This window comes from Phocoena sinus, chromosome 3, assembly GCF_008692025.1.
Source record: "Phocoena sinus isolate mPhoSin1 chromosome 3, mPhoSin1.pri, whole genome shotgun sequence".
NCBI lineage: Eukaryota > Metazoa > Chordata > Mammalia > Artiodactyla > Phocoenidae > Phocoena > Phocoena sinus.
Window position 1 is genome coordinate 58,528,810 of NC_045765.1, and position 20,155 is coordinate 58,548,964.

The window sequence follows — 20,155 nt, forward strand, 5'->3', positions numbered from 1 at the left end:
TTGCCTCTGGTGATTAACATCTGTTTTTCTTGGTAGAGAGTGGAGGAGGGACACCCTTTACAAATTTATGCTCTGCTTTTAGCCAAATAGGAGAGGGCAGACAGCTTTTCTTGTATCTGCTTCTTCTTAATTGCCTTTAGCTCAAAAGAATCCTTATGACAAAGTGGCCCATTTTAGGGTGGCAGATTCTGCTACCCTTCAAGCCCATGAATTGTAAGAAGCTGGAAAATACCATAGCAGCTCTTGGATTCCAGGTAGAGTTCCATTTAGTACCCATTAGGAAAACTGAGAGAACTGCATTTGATTGCAAAGGGAAAAAAGTTTCCATCATTCAGAAATCTCGCTAGGCATTGATGAACTACTGTCTCTCTCTCCCTTTCTTTCTCATTTATAAACTATGTGATCAGTACCTACCGTAAGTGTTATACACTCAAACACAGTGTAGGGATAATAAACACTCTTTTAATATCCTGGCACAGGCTTCCTTTCAAAACGTGTATTACCCTAGCACTAGGAGGCCATGGACTTTTCCATCAGCTCTCAGTAAGACAGATCAGGTGGTATGGTACCGTCTGCACTCTTGCCGACCCCAGGAGCCTGGAGGAGTTGGGAGTACAGGCTCCGGTCACCGCAGATGCAGAATGGTATAAGGCCCAGGAAAAATAAGGAAACTAATCTTGTGTACCTAGTCCTAAAATTACAGTGATGTAAGAATGACTGAGGCTAAAATTTTCTAAATACTATCAATTCTCAAACAGAAAAGCACTCCCCAACTCCTTGGCAGCACAATTATCTTTCATATTATTATGTTCTTTCCATCTCCCATACCTACAGTGTGAAATTAATAATAATGACCTGTTCTTCTGGGCTGCAGAGCAGGTTTACTAATTACTGATGGATAAGTGCTTTGAACATTAAGAAGGGCCATGCTGAGATGCTAAGCTTCTCTCTCTCTTCCTCTCTTCACCGCCCCCCACACACACATCCTGGAAATACAATACACTTCCATTTACAGTAAAACAGGTCCTTGGACCTGGGGCATCAGAATTCATGTTTGCATTTTGGGGAAGGATAGCACGCCTTTTACTGATACATGTTGAAGACCAGGGCTTTGCCTGTTGAGTTAATAGCTCTCTCCAGCTTCTCCTACATATACTTTGAAAGCAGTAGCTCAAGAATCTTTCTGATGACAACCTCTCTTTCCTGGTGATTATTAATTTTGCTTAAAGTTTATTCTAAGAATTCACCTAATACCTTCCTGCAGCACATCAGAAACTTGACTTTTTTATGTGCTTAAACCTGATATTTTAAAGTAAGCATGGAGATGAGAGCCAGGAAATGTGGAAAAAATGTTTTAATTTGGCTTAGAAAAACTAGGAGCAAGAGTTTATTTCCCCAAATGGTATTCCCTCTAAGATTACAAAAGTAGAAAGCAGATTTTAAACACAGGGTTGGATGTTTTCTTTACCTAAAGCAAATATGTGAGGAGTGTGCCCTCGGTAGTCAGATTTCAGAGATTACTTGAGGGAACTAAATAGCTTGGAGCCTTGTGGTCACACTCTGCCCAGGGCACAGCATATGTCACACAGGTGATTTGCCACCATAAAAGACGATCCTCGGGGGCAATGCTAGCATGGGGGGCGCTGAGTGAGGAGACCTGGGGCTCCACCAGGAACTGACTTGTGACCTTGGCTCAGTCACTTTACTTCTCTGCAGCTCATCTTCCTCATGCATAAGACCAGGTACTTTTACTAACAATCCCTTGTTGAGTCCCCACTTCTCTAGGCCTTTCTGCTTCTCATTTCTACAGGGCATTTTCATAAACAACATCTAAGCTGAGATTTAAGAAGAGATGATTATTCCCATTTTACAGTTGAGGAAACGGACTGAGAATGGTTAAATGGTTTTCAGCAAATGGTGGTCTTCTTTCTGTGTGCCAGATACTGTACTAGGTACTAGGTCTACAAGTGTGGAAGAGACCTGAACTCTGTCCTCAAAGCAATGGGAGAGACTGGAGTGTTGAGGGATAAATACAACATAGTAGAGTAGGAGCAATATGCTATGAGAACACAAAGAAGAGTGCAGCAAACTGCCTGGTGATGTGAGACAAGGGTTCCTGGAAAAGATGATATTCTGAAGTGGTTCTTGAAGGATGAGTTTGGCAAATGGAGAAGGGAAAGAAAGACATAAAGGCAGACAAATACCATGTGCAGAGGCGTGAACGGCCCAGTGTTCTTGGTGGACAGGTGCAGCTGGATGGGTTTAAGGGAAGGGGGCTAATCTTAGGGAAGTACATTGAAATATGGTAATAAAGATGCATGGATTTTATCCTGTAGCTTTTTAACCAAGGGGATAGTGGTTTGGCATCAGGGTAGAAGGAACTGTTGTCGGTAAACAGTCCAATCAGGAGGCTAATTCAAAAGCCTAGAGACCAAATTCTAAGGACTTGAATTAAGATCACGACTGTGAGTGTGGGCAGTAGGGCTCAGACAGTAGAGACTGTTTAGATCAGAATCCATAGATCTCGGTAACTAATTGGCAAAGACAAAGATGAACCCAGGACTTCTACCTTAGGAGGCTGAGTGGATGGGGACTCTATTTCCTGAAGCAGAAAGCAGAACATCGGGTTTGGATGTTTGGAAGACCCATGTGTTCAGCTTGGGGCATGCGGGGTTTGAAGTGTGTGTGGGACTTACCAGTGTAGATGACCACTTGGCAGTTGGATATTGAAATCTGCTCTTTAGAATACAGGTTGGGGTTGGAGGTAAAAACCTGGACTCATCAGCACACGGGTAACAATGGAAGCTGTAGAGAGAAATGAAAGCATATCAAAGCCTCGGTCTCTCTCTTTTTATATTTTTACAAAACAGCTTTAAGTCCTACTTCCAAGTGTTATTAAGTCATTCTTTGGAGAAATCAGTCAAAAAACTAGAATCTTATTTTCCTGATTAGATTTGAACTTATTTAGATGCAATCACTTACTCATCTTTTACCCGTGTCTTCCGGGACTTTTAGAAAGTCAGTGCAGTTTGCTATGCACAAGATAATGAGCCTTGAACAGGCAAGTCTGGCTCCAAGACCATCTCTGAGAGCCAAGAATAGACCCCCATTCGCACCTCCTAGATCTGTTCCCTGGTAGCCACACACCAGCACTTACTTGTGCCTCAGCTTCCCATAAATAAAATTCTTGAATCAGAGTATATGTATGGTCATTTTATGCACCATTTATCAAGTCCTATAATGTGGCATGCCCTGGGCTGAGATATACAAATTAATGAAGTTAATTAGTCAAGTATGAACGTGTCAAAAATACAGAGAGCACTTTGACAGGTCTGCTGGACCCTAAGAATAAAATGCAGTGGGGGTCCAAGCATGAAACAGTGGATTTCCCCAGGGATATCAGGAAAGCCATCCTGGAGTTACCTTCCGCCTGGTCTTAAGAAGAGTAGAGGTTCTTAGAGGAAGTAAAGAGGAGCATCAGTCCAGACTTGGGAACACAACGGACAAAGGCACTGAGGTGAAAAGAACGGTGTATGCTCTTTTGATCAGAGAAATCATAAGTACTGATTTGCCTAATTTGGTTTTGGGGTTTTGTTTTATAATTAGCAGGGCTCTACATTTTTTTAATTCCTACCTTGCCATCTAGTCATTAGCCCCTCTTAATCAATAGCATTTTTCAGCAATCACAAGTAAATTTAAAAAAAAAATATTTCTATACATATGCTGTGCTATAATTACTCTTTAAAAAAAGTTTCCTGAACATTTACTATTCTGAATCTATAATCAGGTGAATCATGACATAATCCTCTGGAAGGGTATGTTATCTGCTAATGCCAATTCTAAATTAGTGTTTCTCTGAAATGTTTTCACAATATACGGTAAGTACAAATAAGATGCATAGGTCATATTTGCTCTGAATCTCATTTTGGATCTCCTTTTAATTTGATGTTTAAAAACAACAAAGTTATTAGATATCAAGTAGACAAGACTGCAGTCCTGGCCAAGACAGCACCAAGGGTGAATACTCCTCTCCAACACTGAGATTTAAGGGTTTAGCAAATTCACCCAAAGGAAAACAGGCAGGTTTAAACATCATAACTCACTCAAATTTTTTTGCTTATATTGGTAAATGTGCAATTAATGTAGAAAATGAAACTTTATAAGAAAAAGAAAATTCACCTATAATCCCATCAGATACTACCATGTTATAATCCCATCAGATACTAATTTCCTTCCAGTGTTTGACGTCCAAAGCACACCACATACTGAGTCCTTGCTTTCCTTCTGTACCTTAAATCCTGCTGGTACTAAAACTTAAATGTATCCCCAATCCATTTTCATCCCTGCATCCTTACCACCACTCTTCTTGATCAGATGATCACAAGAGCTTCCACCACATAGGTGAAGCTGTCCTCCACATAGGGCCAGAAGGATCCCACTGAAGTGCAAATCAGACCGTGCCTTTCTCCCACTTAAAAAGCTTTGGTGCCTCCCCACTGCCTGTGGAATGAAGTTCAAGCTTATTATCATGGAAGACAAAACCTTCCATGGCCCTCCATGGTCCTGTCTACTTCCCCAGACTCACCTTCTGCTGCCCTGTGCCTCTACTTGCAGAGTTTCCTGTATATTCATATAGCATGTTTTTTGTGCTTTTGTTTATGCTATGTCCTCAACTTGGAATACGCTTCCTCCACTTCTTGAACTCGGTAACTCTGATTTATCCCTCAAGATCCAGTCACAACTTATTTTCTCCAGGGCAACTTCCCCGAATACCCAGGCAGGGCTAAGAGCCCATCTTTGATGATGATGTCCCGAAGCACTCAGCCTACTTCTGTCCCTTTATCATTCAGTTATTGCCACAATGATGTTGTGTAACAAACCACCCCAAAACGCAGCAGTCTACATGTCAACATTTATTGTCAGGTTCACAAGTCTTTGGGTCAGAGGAGGAGGCTGCTCTACATGTCTTATTCTGGGATCCAGGCTGCATGGACAGTGGAAACCAAGGGCACTCCAAGGGCAGAGGTCAGAACTCCCACAGAGACAAGGGAAAATACATGGTGCCTCTTAAGCCCTAAGTTTAAGGGTCACACACTGTAGTTTCATGAACTAAAGCAAGTCCATGACCAAGTTCCCTACCAATGGGGAAGGAGGTGTGCTCGTCTCAAGGAGATGCGGAAGGAAGAAGGAAACATCTGCTAAACAAGGAGCTCATCTAACACAGTGCTCACGTCATAAATGGTAACTATCTTTCCAGTTGCTTGGTCCAAAAACCTCATTCATCCTTAACTCTTCTCTTCCTTTTTCTTGATGTCCAATCCATCAATAAATCCTCTTGGCTCTATCCTTCGAAGACTTCTAGAATTGTATACTTCTCTCCCCCTTGAGCACTTACTTTTCTGGTCCAGGCCACCTTCATCTCTCCCTTGGATAATTGCAACAACCTCTTACTGGGGCTTCAGGCTTCTGCTCTTGCCCCTTACAATTCATCCCATCCCAACAGCCAGGGTGATCCCCTTCAAGCATACACCAGATCCTGCTAACGCCGCTTCTTGAAACCCTCCAGTGACTCCCTATCTCACCAGAGAAAAAGCCACAGTGCTACAAGTGCCTCTTAGGGCTTTGGCCATCTGTCTCCTGCAGTTGCTCTGGCCTCACCTCTTCCCTCGTTCTCCTCTGCCCCAGTAGTTGGCCTCTCACTCTGCCCCAGTAGTTGGCCTCCTTGCTGGTCCTCAGAAACACCAGATGCTCTCCCTCTTCTGCTTTGCACTCTTCTCCCACTTTGTACCAATGACCCTCTGTCTGGAGCGCTCCTTCCTCATATATATCTACATAGATAGCTCCCTCCTTCACCAACTCTCTGTACAAAATCACCTCTTCAGGGAGTTCCTGCCTAACCACCAATGTAAAACAGAAACCTGAAGTCCCCAGGCCCCCAGTAAAACATAAGCTCCACGAGGGCAGGGAGTCTGTTTTGCTTATGGCTGTATTCAAAGATTGAGAACAGTGCCTGGAACAGGGTGGGAACTCAATGACTGTTGAATGAGCGGCCAGCACTGCCATATAATATTAGAACAACCGGGTTACGTCTAGTCTCACCATGGGTAGGCAATGACCACATCTCACTTCTCCTTGCATCTCCAGTGCTGGGCACAGCTTCTAGGACACAGAAAGCACAGTAAGCACAGGCTGAACTGGCTGGAACATTTTGTAAGGATGGATTACTGGAAAGCACTCAAGCTTTCCATCTAACAGACTCTTACTGTTTCTACTGCTTGCCAACTGGGTTTATTTGGAAGGTAATGTTTTCCCAGGAATTACTATGAGGCTGAGTGTAAAGAAACGCAGGTCTAATGGGCAAGAGACCACGCCTGCCTTAATCCTCATTTATCTCCAGGGTGCTAGCACAGTGCTCGGCATGGGGTAAATGCGCTATTCATTTTTGTTGATTAAATGAATAAATAAATGAATACATGAGTTCTTTTATGAGCCAATCCACGGACCAAAGTGGCTTAGGTGTGCTTGTGGACGAAAGCTTTGGAAGGATCGAGGAACAGAGAGTTAGTTGTTAACTCAGCATCACTCTGCAGCTGTACAGTATGCCTCAGCTCCAACACAGCAAACAGACCCAAAAATCATGCTTGCTAAAAGCCAGTGCACCATGAACAGCAGTCACCGTGCTGCCCCCCTTTGGAATTCAGATGGCAAAAGCAATGCAGCCTCATCCCACCACTCTCAGTTTCTCTGTGTATCTGAGCTGCAAGGTGTCCCAGCCACCGCAGGGGGAAATTCTGCAGACCCTCTGCTTCCCACCCATTCCCATAACTTCTCACCATGAAGACAGTGATCCTGCATGGGGGAGGGGGACCTGTTACAGAATAGAGGTGGATGGCCCCTTGGTGAAAGTCATAAGACTGAAAAGGATGTGGGGGGAGTGGACAGACTGGCACTTAAATAAGAGGCTTAGGGCCTTGGGAGCAACAGGAATGGCACATCCCATTAGGGATGACTTCCCCCAACATTCTGATGCCAACGCACCTGCTGGTAACTTAGAGCGCGGGGCAAACTCAGCTCTCTGGGCTCAGCCAGTCTTACTCCCTGCCCCTGGGTGTGGATACACAGGGTATTGCCTCACACGGTTTCAGCACCTTTGACTCTTAGCAACAGGCCCTCATCTCTCTCTTCCTCTTCACCGGGAAGGACCCTGAACCTGCCCCTTCAGGGTCGCGCTCAGGGTTTTAGAGCACGTGCCAGAGCAGTTGGTATTTTTATCAGATGAGCACTTCCCAGTGTTAGAATTATGGAATGTGGAGTCAGCCATACTCAAGTTCAAATCCCAGCTGCCACTGAAGTCTCTGGGCCTCAGTTCCCCTCTCTATAAAGAGGAATGATAATTGTATCTACTTCCTAGGTTTGTCATGAGAATTCAATGAGCTAAATATGTAAAGCATTCAGTCCAGGGTCTGGCACATAGTAAGCATTCAGTAAATAATACCGCAGTAGCAAAAACTGTAAGACTCATATGCTTTAACACTGTCTCCCAGTGTTGGTCTCCCAGACCAACCAATCATGCTTAGGTCGACCCCGTGCGGGGGTAGGACAGGAAGGCAGGGGAAAGGTGGGGCTGCTTCTATGTAAGCGAACCATGGGGCCTCCTGAGGGTCCCTCCTTCTCTTGCAACTCACACCTCCTGGCTAATTTCCTGAGTCACAGCTTTGAGCAATCCCTCTACCATGGAGCACTGACCTGTGGTTGACAGAGTTATGTGTGAGAAAGAGAGAGAAAGGGAAAGGAGAAGGAGATAGAGAGAGAGACAAAGACAGAGAGTGTGCAGAGCGAGGGAAGAGAGCCCTGGAGCCTCCAGGGAGGCCTGGAGCTGTCAAGTGCTGGGGCGGGGCAAGGTTCACACAGGCAGACCTGCCTTCCTGTGTCTGTTCCCTGTGGTTCCAGCTGAAAAAGCAGAAAGCTGAGGAAGGGCTCTTCTGGGAGCTCAGCAAATGAGAACCAAGCAGCATCTTTAATCTGGATAAGGATGTGCAGAGTGTATGTGAATTCCTCTCTGGATACATGAGCGTGTTCGTGTTTATCTAATTATGAGAAGTCATGTAAAACGCTGGATAATGTGCATAACCTACGCGAAACCATCTGTGGGTAAAGTAGCTGATACCCATCACAGTCCACCCGTTGGTGAATGTTCTCTGCCCTCTGGGCCTTTGCACCTGCCAGCCCCTCTTCCTGGAACGTCCATTCCCTGTTACTCTCCTCCCCACACCTGCCTCGCCCCTGTTAGCTTCTACCCATCCTCAGGGCTCACGCTCTGCCTCCTCTTAGAAGTCCCCCATCCCCCATATTTGTAGCTGGGTGGCATATCCCAAGACACTTATGTCACCCTGTGGTCCTTACCTAGTCACTTGTCATTCTCTCTAGCAAGACCCTGAGTTCCTCAGAGGCAAGGATTGTATTTTATTTAGGTCTCTATCCCCAGTGCCCGGCACACAGTGGGTGCTCAAATATACCTGCTGAATTAGAATAAAATACTCGAGTTGCTCATCTGTCTCCTTGAAAGGCAGCCTCTATTCTCCTTAGGCAAGCCTCTGAATCCATCAGAGGGGACTTGTTATAAAACCGACAAGCAGAGCAATCCATTACTTCTGGGACTTCACAGCGTCATGGTGATGGCTTAAGGAGCCCCTTAACGATGTCAGTAGCTGCCAATTAAGTAAACCAAAAATCGGGATGGAAGCCAAAGTATCAACAGAGACACTGTCAACACTGCCTGGCTAAGAAAGGCGGTGCAGTCACCTGCAGACTCAGCTCAGCACCCAGGGGCCTGCACCTTCATTGTGAATTATCAAGGACTCTGCTCCAATGCCCTGCTCCAAGCTTCTGTCCTGCTACCTGCACCTTCCACCTGAGGACTGATACAGGTGAAGCTGCAAAATTAAATCCAACCATGGGTGTGTCTGCTTTGTTAGAAATGGCACTTGAAGACCAACACCCTGAAAGAGACAAATTTTCCATGTTTACACTCTCTGCTAACCTACAAGCCACATGTATCTTAATATTGGCTGATACCTGTCACATATTGCGTTAAGCAACTTATATGGATTATCTTATTTAGTTTAAAACAACTCCATGAGGCAGAAAACAGTATAATCCCCAGTATACAGGTTAAGCTAGAACACAGAGGAAGCTTAAGTTATACACGCAAACACAAAGAGTATGCAGCAGAGCTGGGATTTGAACTCGGACACTCTGATTCTAGCGCCCAACCAAACACTAATCACCCAGTCATCTCTCTCATGCAAAGACTGATCAGCCCCGTCCCAAGAAATTCTAAGATCACCAATGGCTCATATACAATCATCCTTCCCAAATTCTGAAACACTCAGGACACAGAGAACCCATTAGGAAATGCAGGGAGTAAGTCTAGGATGGATAAGGGAAGGCCTCCTGCAGAAGCCAAAGTATCAACAGAGACACTGTCAACACTGCCTGGCTAAGAAAGGCGGTGCAGTCACCTGCAGATTTTACAGATAATAAAGTCAAGGAGGGAGGGAGTAACCAGTGTCAGAGTTTGAGAGTCACGCCTTTGAGAGGGTCACTGGAGCAGGGAGCCAGCCCTACCCACCCCACCCTGGGGTCAGAACCCTGGACTCTGAGGACCTAGGGGCTGTGTAAATCCCCCTGGGAAAGCCAAGGCAAGAAACGCTGGCTAGCTGATTCATGTGCTGGACTTGAACCACCTTTCTTGGATCTGAGCTCCTAAATGGAAATTAAACACTGAAGGATATTTGCCTTTTATGATCCTCCGGAGCCCGGGCTTATTTATATGGTGAAGGTTAATGAAACAATCAAGTGTATGCATGAAAGCTAAAACATGGATTGAAACTCTTCAATTTTCATCTGCAATAATGAGCACTAGGCTCAGGTTCTTACCCTGCATTTCACATCCATTAATTATTTCAGTGACTCCAGTTACAATTAACAAGGATCCAGCCATGTGTGTTAAATCTTAACATTCAGTTTTCTCATCCATCAGCTGAGTGGGAGATGTGCAGAAGGGAGGGGTGGAGGGCAGGATGAGGCTCTGAAGTCCTTTCTTGGCTAAACTGTACTGATCCAGACCTATGTGCCCAACACATGCCATGCACTTCACCTGCTTTACCTCACTAAATCCTCACAATATAATTTCAGTAATTGTTTTAAACTCTCTTATGTCATTGCTGCCTCCCAGGTAACCCCTCAGAACCTGCACTTGATTCTCCACAAGGCTCCTCGTATGCCCCGCTCTGTCCTCACACCCTGCTTCTTCATCTCCAGATACGCTCCTACTTGACCCTCCAAAAAGCATAGTCTCCCCTCAGCAAAACCCCCCGTGTCATTGCCCCCTCCTCTTAGAGATGCGTCACCTTCTTGCTCTTTCTGCAGACAGGCTCCCCTAAGGACACACTTCCCCTGCAGTCCTCCCAGGCGGGGGGCTGGCTTTCCTCTCACAGTCCTCATACCACTGGGCCCAGAGAAGGCGGGGAGGGAGCACATATCTCTCTTGCTGTTCCTTATGACTTCCAGACCTTTCTCCTTCTCTCCTCCCTAAGAACACTGAGTTCTGAACCATATTTCATCAGACTATGTCACCCATAATTCCATATCATTGGAATCTGCAACAATGGGTCAATGCCTGTCATTTCTCCATGGTTTTAGTTACTGCTATTTAAATTCTTGATACTTTAATATATACACAGACCATCCTTTAACGCCCTGACTCAGTTTTATGAGCTCATCTCCTCCAGTGGTCTTACTTTAGTCACGATGAGCCTACCTGAGCCTATACCTGTCATGATCAATAAATGCAAACTCTCCATAATCTCTGGCTACTAGCTCAAATTTTTATATCTCCCTCTAATATCCCAACTCTGTCAATCTTTTGCCTACCCCCAAGACTTCCAACTCACTAATCTAACCATCTTTTTTCAATAGACCTTATATTTTAGAGCCGTTTTAGGTTCACAGCAATATCGAGCAGAAGGTACAGAGTGTTACTATATACTCCCTGCCCTCACACACACATAGCCTCCCCCATTATCAGCATCCCCCATCAGAGTGGAACACTTGTTACAACTGATGAACCTACACTGACACATCATTAGCAGCCAAAGTCCATACTTTATATTAAGGTTCACTCCAGGTTTTATACATTCTGTGAATGTGGGCAAATGTATAATGACATATATGTACCATTGTGGTATCATGCAGAGTAGTTTCACTGCCCTAAAACCCCTCTATGTCCACCTATTCATCCTTCTCACTCCCCAACCCCTGGCCACTGTGATCTTTTTACTATCTCCATAGTTTGGCCTTTTCCAGAATGTCATATAGTTGGAATCACACAGTATTTTTTAGCCTTTTAAATTGGCTTCTTTCACTTAGTTATATGCATTTAAGGCTCCCCCATGTCTTTTAATGGCTTGATAGTTCACTTCTTTTTAGCACTGAGTAATATTCCACTGTCTGGATGTACCACAGTTTATTTATCCATTCACCTACTGAAGGACATCTTGCTTGCTTCCAAATTTTGGCAATTACAAATAAAGCTGCTATAAACATCCGTATGCAAGTTTTTGTGTAGAGATAGTTTTCAACTCCTTTGGGTAAATACCAAGGAGCACGACTGTTGGATCATATGGTAAAAGTATATTTCATTTTGTAGGAAACCACCAACTTTATATTTAAAGTGGGTTTCTTGTAGACAACATATAGCTGGGTCTTTCCACATTCCTTCTTCCCTGGAAGTCTTGCCTCCCTTCATACCAGCCTCAATTCCATGGACTATCATTACAATCTCCCCCACATACATGTCAGTTCCTCTGCCTCTCTCTTGATTTCTTCTATCTTTTGGCAAAAAAAATAGAATCCTGGTAAAATCGAATTGTCTGCTGGAATGTGGTTACAGAGAATCAACCACATTAGCTGGTCTCATTTTAAATTTCTAACCATGAATTTCAAATGGGCTCTTACTGTTCTTCAGCAATAATATCCTGTCTCCTTAATCAATTCACTCTTAAATCTCCCTAAAATCTATTTCAGACCTCTTCTCCTCAAACTTCCATCACTTTCTCCCCAATTCTTACTCTCAGCTGACAATTTTTCTTCCTATTTCACTAGAAAAGAAATTGAAACAATAGAAAGAAAACGTCTACAGAGTCCTACCACCAATGCATCCATCTACTAGCATCCTCACTCACATACTTGACCTTCCCTCCCACCACAGATAAACCGCATGTGATTCTATCCAAATTCATTCCTCTATTTATACACTATACCTAATCTTCTGTCATATACACTGTTGAATTACTGGATTCATACAATGATATACTGATATCATATACAATGACCAGCATAATTAGCTACTGGAAAGTTCCCAGCAACATAAAAAATATTATGGTTTCTCCCATAAGGAGAAGGAGGGAAAGAAGGAAGGGAGGAAGATTGAGAGAGAAGAAAAGAGAAAGCTTCTCTTGACTCCACTTCTCACACCAGCTACTTATCCATTTCTCTGCCTTCCTGTTTAATAAAACTCCTCAAAACTCCTCTCTGGGCTTCCCTGGTGGTGCAGTGGTTGAGAGTCTGTCTGCCAATGCAGGGGACACGGGTTCGAGCCCTGGTCTGGGAAGATCCCACATGCCGTGGAGCAACTAGGCCCATGAGCCACAACTACTGAGCCTGCGCGTCTGGAGCGTGTGCTCCGCAACAAGAGGGGCCGCGACAGTGAGAGGCCCGCGCACCGCGATGAAGAGTGGCCCCCACTCGCCGCAACTGGAGAAAGCCCACACACAGAAAAGAAGACCCAACACAGCCAATAATAATAATAATAATAATAAATACATAAATAATTTAAAAAAAAAAAAAAAACAAAACTCCTCTCTGTCTGTATTACTGGCTTCAATTCTTCTCTCTCTTCCCATTCTTTAATCCTCACCAGTCACACCCTCCACTCAAAACTGCTCCTATCAAGGTGACCAATGACCTCCAAGTTGCTATATCCAATGATCAATTCTCTGTCCTCCTCTTATTTGGGAAAAATATTATACTATCAGCTTTATAAGGTAACTGTGACCATTTAATGAAATACTACAATGCTTAGAAAACTTTTATTGTGATCATTTCTTTAAAACTCAGTCTAAATGTCAAAAACAGAAAACTTCCTAGGTTTACAGCCTGCACACATATGTTGATTTATCTCCGTTTGTATTTCAGTTGCAGCTTTCAATAAACACTCCTTCCCCATAAGTGGGTCTCTGAAGGGAAGAGAGAGGTGTGTGGATTTGAGGCCCACACTCTTTTTCAATCTAATTTCTAAGGTCTCCATGGAGGAATAAGTGTTAATTATCCTGTATTGTGTGGGTGTCTCCACAGCATCAGTCTGAGAAATTCATTTAACTTTGACCAATCAGAATAATGAGCTTCTCTCTCTCTCTTCTGATTTAAGTTTGTCAGTAGCTTTGAAAAAGTTTGAGAATTGGGGTTTTTAACCAAAGTCAAACAAACTAATAATTTCCTAAAATTGGTGTTGTCAAAACAATAGCTTCAGCACCAAAAATTCAAGGTACCAAAATAACATGTTAGGTCATTTTGGTCTGTCTTCTGTGTTAAAGCCAGAGATTCATCTCAATAATAAGTGAGTTTGTGAAATGTATGGACCAAAAGGAAAGGGAAGAAATTCTGGGCCAATCAAAAATCAAAGAATCTCTGTTAATATCTGTGTTGAGCAGAGCACAAGAAATAAATGGTGAATGAATATTCTAAAAACTGTTCAATACACTGACCAAATAAAACACTCTGAGCAAATAAGTTTGGGTTGAAAGCCAGCAAAAATTTGTTAGCAACATTTTGTTCCTAGAAATAATACTTTGTAAATCTTCAAACCAATGTAAAAGCATCTAAATGACCATTTTATTAGTCATATTAATAAATGCTTCTAAGCTTAGGTGTTCAAGAGTAAACAATCCATATGTGCAAACAAAATGTTTACCTACGTAGAAAATTCCAAAGAATCTACAAAGCACAGGTAAGTGAGTTTAGCCAGGTCATAGGATATAAGGTTAACATACAAAAATGAATTATATTTCTATATACAGTAATGAATAATTAGACACCAAACATTTTAAAAATATTTCCAATAGTTAAAAAGTGAAATATTTATACAAGTCTTACAAAACATATGTAGACTCTAGAGGCTGAAAGCTATAAAACACTAATGCAAGCAATCAAAGAAGACCTAAATAATGGAGAGGTACACCATGTTCATGGTTTGGAAGATTCAACACAGTTAGGATGTCAGTTCTCCCCCAAACTATATATAGACTTAACATAATTCCAATAAAATTCATAGCAGAATTTCTTGTAGATATGAACAAGCTTATCCAAAAATGAATATGAAAAAGAAAGGAATGAGAAAAGCCATAACTACTTTTTTAAGAATGGTAAAGTTGGAGGACTCAAAGTACCTCATTTTAAGACTTAACAAAGCTATAAAAATAAAGATAGTGGGTGTTACTGAAAAAATAGATATACAGATCAAGGAAACAGAATAGAAAGCACAGAATTAAACCCATACAAATATGGTCAACAATTTCTGACAACTGTGCAAAAATAACTTGATGGAGTAAGAATAATAATTCAACAAATGAGGCTGGAACAAATAAATATCCATGTGCTATAAAAGGAACCCTGACCTGTACCTTACACCTTACGTAAAAGTTAACATAAAATGGTTCGTAGACCTAAATATAAAATGTAAACTATAAAACTTCTAGAGGACAACACAGGAGGACACATCTGAGACCCTGTGTTAAAAAAGATTTCTTAGCTTATGACACCAAAAGCATAATCATAAAATAAAAAGTGATAAATTTGGACATCACCAAAATTTAAAACTTCTATTTTTTGAATGATACTGTTAAGAGAATGAAAAGATAAGCCACAGACTGAGAGAAAATACTTACAAACCCTACCTCTTACAAAGGAATTATATCCAGAATATATATAAGAACTCTCAAAACTCAATAACAAGAAACTCAGTTTTTTAAAAAAACTAAGAAAGGATTTGAACAGACACTTCATCAAAAAGATACAAAGATGGCAAATAAGCACATAAAAAGACGCTCAATATCATTAGCCATTAGGGGATGCAAATCAAAACCACAATGAGATACCACAACACAGAAAATAAATTGACCGCGGAGAGAACATGGAGCAGCCAGAACTCTCATAATTGGTTGGTGGTAATTGGCAGCTCTTCTAAAATTAAACATATACTTGCTATATACTCAGCAATCCCACACTTAGATATTTACCCTGGAGAACTAAAAACTTATCCTCACACAAGAACCTGTACATGAATGTTTATAGAAACTTTAGTCATAATTGTCAAAAACTGGGAATAACCAAATCCTTCAATGAGTGAACGTATAAACAAACTGATACGTGCATGCAGTAGATGTGAAATAAAAAGAGATGAACTATTAACACACACAACAATATGGATGAATCTCAAAGGAATTATACTGAGTGAAAGAAGCCAGTCTCAAAAGATTATATACTATATGACTCCACTTATATGGCATTCTGGAAAAGGAAAAACTCTAGGGCCTCTTTGTTCCATGCCCAGCACAGCTACAGCTCACGGTCCCAAGAAGCACTGCAGCATGTAGCAGCTTCAAAGCCCTGAGTCTGGACAAACTGACTTGTCTGCTAACTCTGTGTCCATCCAGCAGTCCCCACAAGCTAAGAATGGTGGTCCCTTGTCACTTTCTTTAAGAAGAGACTTGAGTATGCCCTAACAGGAGATTAAGTAAAGAAGATGTGCATACAGCAGTTCACTGAGATGGATGGCAAGGTCCATACTGATATAACCCACTCTGCTGGTTTTTTGGGTATCATCAGTACTGACAAGACTAGAGAAAATTTCCACCTGACTATCACACCAAGGGTCACTTTGTTGTTCACTGTATTACTCCTAAAGAGGCCAAGTGTAAGTTGTGCAAAATGAGAAAGATCTTTGTGGGTACAAAGAGAGATCTCTCATTTGGTAAGCTGTGATGCTGACACTACCCACTACTCTGATCTCATCAAGGTGAACGTCATTCAGACTGACTTGGGGATGGGCAAGAGTACAGATTTAATCAAGTTCAATACTGATAACCTGCGTGTGGTAACTGGAGGTGCTACCCTGGGAAGGACTGATGTGATCACCAGAGATGAAGAGAAGTGAACAAATTCAGAGTATATTTTTAATATATGGATTAGACATGAGCGAGAGAGAGAGAAGAATCAAGTGTTTCTCCAGCATTTTGTGTTCTCCTCTCCAAGGGCCAGTCTTGCTCCCAGTCCAGTAACTAAAAACCACAGAAAGCAAGAGGTCTAGAGTTTGAAATCAGTGGTCAAACTAAGGTGGGAACTAATTAAAATTACCATTTACAGGCTTTATTTTTATTATCAATTTTTATTTATTTAGGTTTTTATTTATTTTGTTATTTGTGTTATTTCCTGTTAACTACACTAAGCATTTTACATTGTTTTGGTATTGATTCTCCCAATCATTATATGGTATGTATAGTATTACAGATTAAAAACTGAGATGCAGAAGAGTTACATGGCTTGTTCTATTTCCCACAACTGACAAGTAGTAAAAAAGAAGTTCAAACTCTAGGTCTTTCTGACTTCAAAACCTGTGCACTCATCTACTACACTACAGAATCTGCTGGGTATTCAAATATCCATATCCCAGCCCACCCTTTATTTCTCCAAGTTAGTTGAGAGTCAGCCCCAATTAAGTCTCTAGTTTCAAGTGTGCTAAGTAGAAGGGAACACGCTGCTCACCAAGAGGAGGAAACATGGTGAGAGGGAAGAGAACAGGATTTGGGTCAGACCGACCTGTCTTGAATCTTGGCTCTACCACTTAGTCGCTATGTCATCTTAGACAAGTACACTGCTCCAATAGATTCAACAAGCATTTACTGAGTGCCTATCATGTTCCAGGAAATATTCTAGGCTCTAATGATATATTTGTGAACAAAACAGCAATGATTCCTGCCCTTGAGAAGCTTACATTCTAGTGAAAGATATGGACAATAATTATAATAAATAACATGTATGGATGTCATATAGTCATAAGTACTATGAAGAAAAAAAAGCAGGAAAGGGTGATTGCAAATGGAGAAGGGTTACAATTTTTTAAAGACAGTCAAGGAAGTCTTCTGAGAAAGTGACATTTGAGCAAAGACTTGAAGGAGTTAAAAAAGTTGTTCATGTAGATACCTGGGGAAAGAGCATTCCAAGTAAAGAGAATAACTAGTACAATGGTCTAGTCCATGCCAACTGTGTTTGAAGAATAGCAGGGGGGTCAGAGTGGCTGGAGTGGACTGAGGGAGGAAGAAAACCACAGGAAATGAAACCAGTGAGAGAATGGAGAGGCTAGATAATATATGTCCTTATAGGACAGTATAATGAAGCCACTTTTACTCTGAGCGGATGGGGAGCCACTGGAGGGTTTGAGCAGACCAGTGCCATGACCTGACTACTTTTCCTGAATGTCTGACTGATGTATGGAGAATAGACTATAGAAGACCAGGATAGAATCATAGAATCAGGGAGGCCAGTTAAGAGTCTCTTGGTTAGTCCAAGCAAGAGATGATGATGGCTTAGACCAAGGTAGAAATAGTAGAATTGGTGAAAAGAGGTCAGATCTTTTATATATATATAGACAGATAGATAGATAGATATTTTTTTTAGAAGGTAGAGCTGGTAGGATCTGCTACTAAATTATATGTCGGTTTTGAGAAGAAGAGAGGAATCAAGGATAAATCCAAGATTTTTTGTCCTGGACAACTGAGAAGTTGGGGAATACTAACAAGGTGGAGAAGACCAGGTCCAGAGTTAGTTTCATTAAGTTTGAAATGCCTATTTGGCATCCAAGTGGAAATACCAAGATGGTAATTGGATATATTTAACTCAAGTTCAGGAGAGAAGGCTGAGCTAAAGACATAAAATTTGAAGTCCTCAGCATATGGATGGTATCTGATGATCTTAGACAGGATCACTAAGGCAATGAGTGTCAACAGACAGGAGAATTCAAAGGACTGGGCAATCTTTGGGGCATTCTAAAACTAAGACATCAGGGGACATAAGAATTAATCAACAAAGATGCAAAAGTACTCGTTCAGGAAGAAAAACCACAGAAAAGTATGTTATGCTAGAAGCCAAGTGAAGAATGTGTATCAAGGAGGAGGAAGTGATCAGCTATGTCAAAGCACCTAACAGGTCATGTAAGATGAGGACTGAGAACCAACCACTGGATTTAGCATATGAAAGTCACTTGTGACCTTGGAAGGACAGTCTCAGTGGAGGCAATGGGTAGAGTATGAAAGCCTTACTGAATAGAATAAGAAAGAGTGTAAGGAGGACAACTGTCAACTATGAGTGTAAACAAGTCTAATGAGGAGTTTTTCTATAAAGCGGAACAGAAAACTAGAGTAGTAATTGGAGAGGGAAGTGGAGTCAAGAGGAGTTCCTTCTTAAGACAAGACAATAGCAACATGTTCGTATACTAAGCCAACAGAGAAAGGGAGAAATTAACAGTGCAGGGGAGAGAAAGGAAGAGCGCAGGAGCCATGTCCTTGAGTGGCATAGGGAACTGATATCCAACACACAAGTGGAGGAGCTGGCCTTAGGTAGGAGCAGCAAGAGTAAGAAGAGGGAAGAGAGTCCATGAGCACAGATGAAAGTAGACTATGTGGATGGTGCGAACATGTGAAGCTTCTCTTCCAATGAGTTCTATTTTCCAAGTAAAATAGGAAACTAGGAGGGGGATGAAGTGTTAGAAAACTGAGACTAGAGAGGTATGAAACGCTTGTTTGGGACAGGGAGGAGGGTAAGTTGCCCAGGAGCGCCACAGACTGCTTGAGGTTGGAGGTAGCGAGTTTACAGCACGCCTGCTCGGTGCAGGTGTGTGCTCTCCAGCCGCGTTAACTGTGCAGAGGCGGGAGCAGAGTAGCGGAGAGCTAGATGCGACCAAGGTCAGGCTTTCATCCAGTGAGGAGGACAAAATAAGAGGAGGGTAAGAGAGTTGATGTGTGCAAGGATGATGATAAAGACTACCCATAAAAGAGAAGCTTTGCAAGGAGGGAGACAGGGACCTGAGGGGGATGAAAACCAGTGAAAAGGTGGTGTGGTCAATGGCTTGTAGGTTTCATGGAATCAAAGGACTGCTAGAATTAGGATCCCAGATGAAGAAAGCTGGACATATAGGAGGTAGTGGTCAGAGAGAGGGAGACCTAAAGTTAGGGTAGTGGAGGAGCTGCAGTTACTGGGAATAACTAAGAGAATGAATGGTTGAGTTGGAGTTGAGGATAAGGTCACTGGAAAAGATGGCGTCAAGGAAATGAGAGGGCAGGGTAATGGAAGGGACATCTTCTTGGGTACTGAAACCACCAATAACAACAGCAGTTAATGTTGGGAGAGCGACAGTAAGACAGAAGCTAAAATCTTCAAGGAAGGTGACAGAGTAACCAGAGATGAGTAAGTGACCAATGTAAGGAAAAGTGGATTCAGCCTGTTAGTTTCTCTCTCTGAGTCTCAGTTTTCTTGCTTGTGAGCTGGAAATGCTGACAGTCCTTCTAACATGAGGTTTTTATACGGATTAAGTAAGATGATGGAGGTAGAACAGCTGTCACCCACTGGGCCTGGCAGACTTCAGTGTGCAGGACTATGGAATTATTTGTAAAAGGGCACCTGTGAAGTCTTAGGTATATGTCTCATCTTTCCAACTCAAGTTGAAGAGTGTGGCTCAAAGGCTCGCTGAGCTCAGGGTTGACCCATTTCTCCTAATCATCACAACTCCGCAGAGATGTGCGCCCATGGCTCTCTCTGGGAGGCCTGGGCCTGGCATGACCCTCACGTCTGCATCTATCCCATGTCCCATCTACCCATGTCCATGTCATCTCTGTCTTCCTGGCAGGCCCAGGCCTGCCTCCTCCAGCCATCTGCAGACACCAGGCATGTTGCCTTCCAGACTGATACAGAAGGCAAAAAGCAAACCAGCCGTTTTGGTTGCTCTGGTGTGTCTCCCTTTTTTATGGCCCGGCTAGCTGAAAGA

The 20,155-nt window shown here is 42.5% G+C and overlaps 1 protein-coding gene and 1 pseudogene across 1 annotated transcript in view; both read left to right on the plus strand.

Annotated features, from left to right (window-relative positions):
• Window positions 1–20,155, plus strand: part of TRPC7 (transient receptor potential cation channel subfamily C member 7) — a 143,359-nt gene that overhangs the window by 30,646 nt on the left and 92,558 nt on the right. The gene's annotated exons all lie outside the window — the stretch shown is intronic.
• LOC116750517 lies at window positions 15,663–19,121 on the plus strand (annotated as a pseudogene).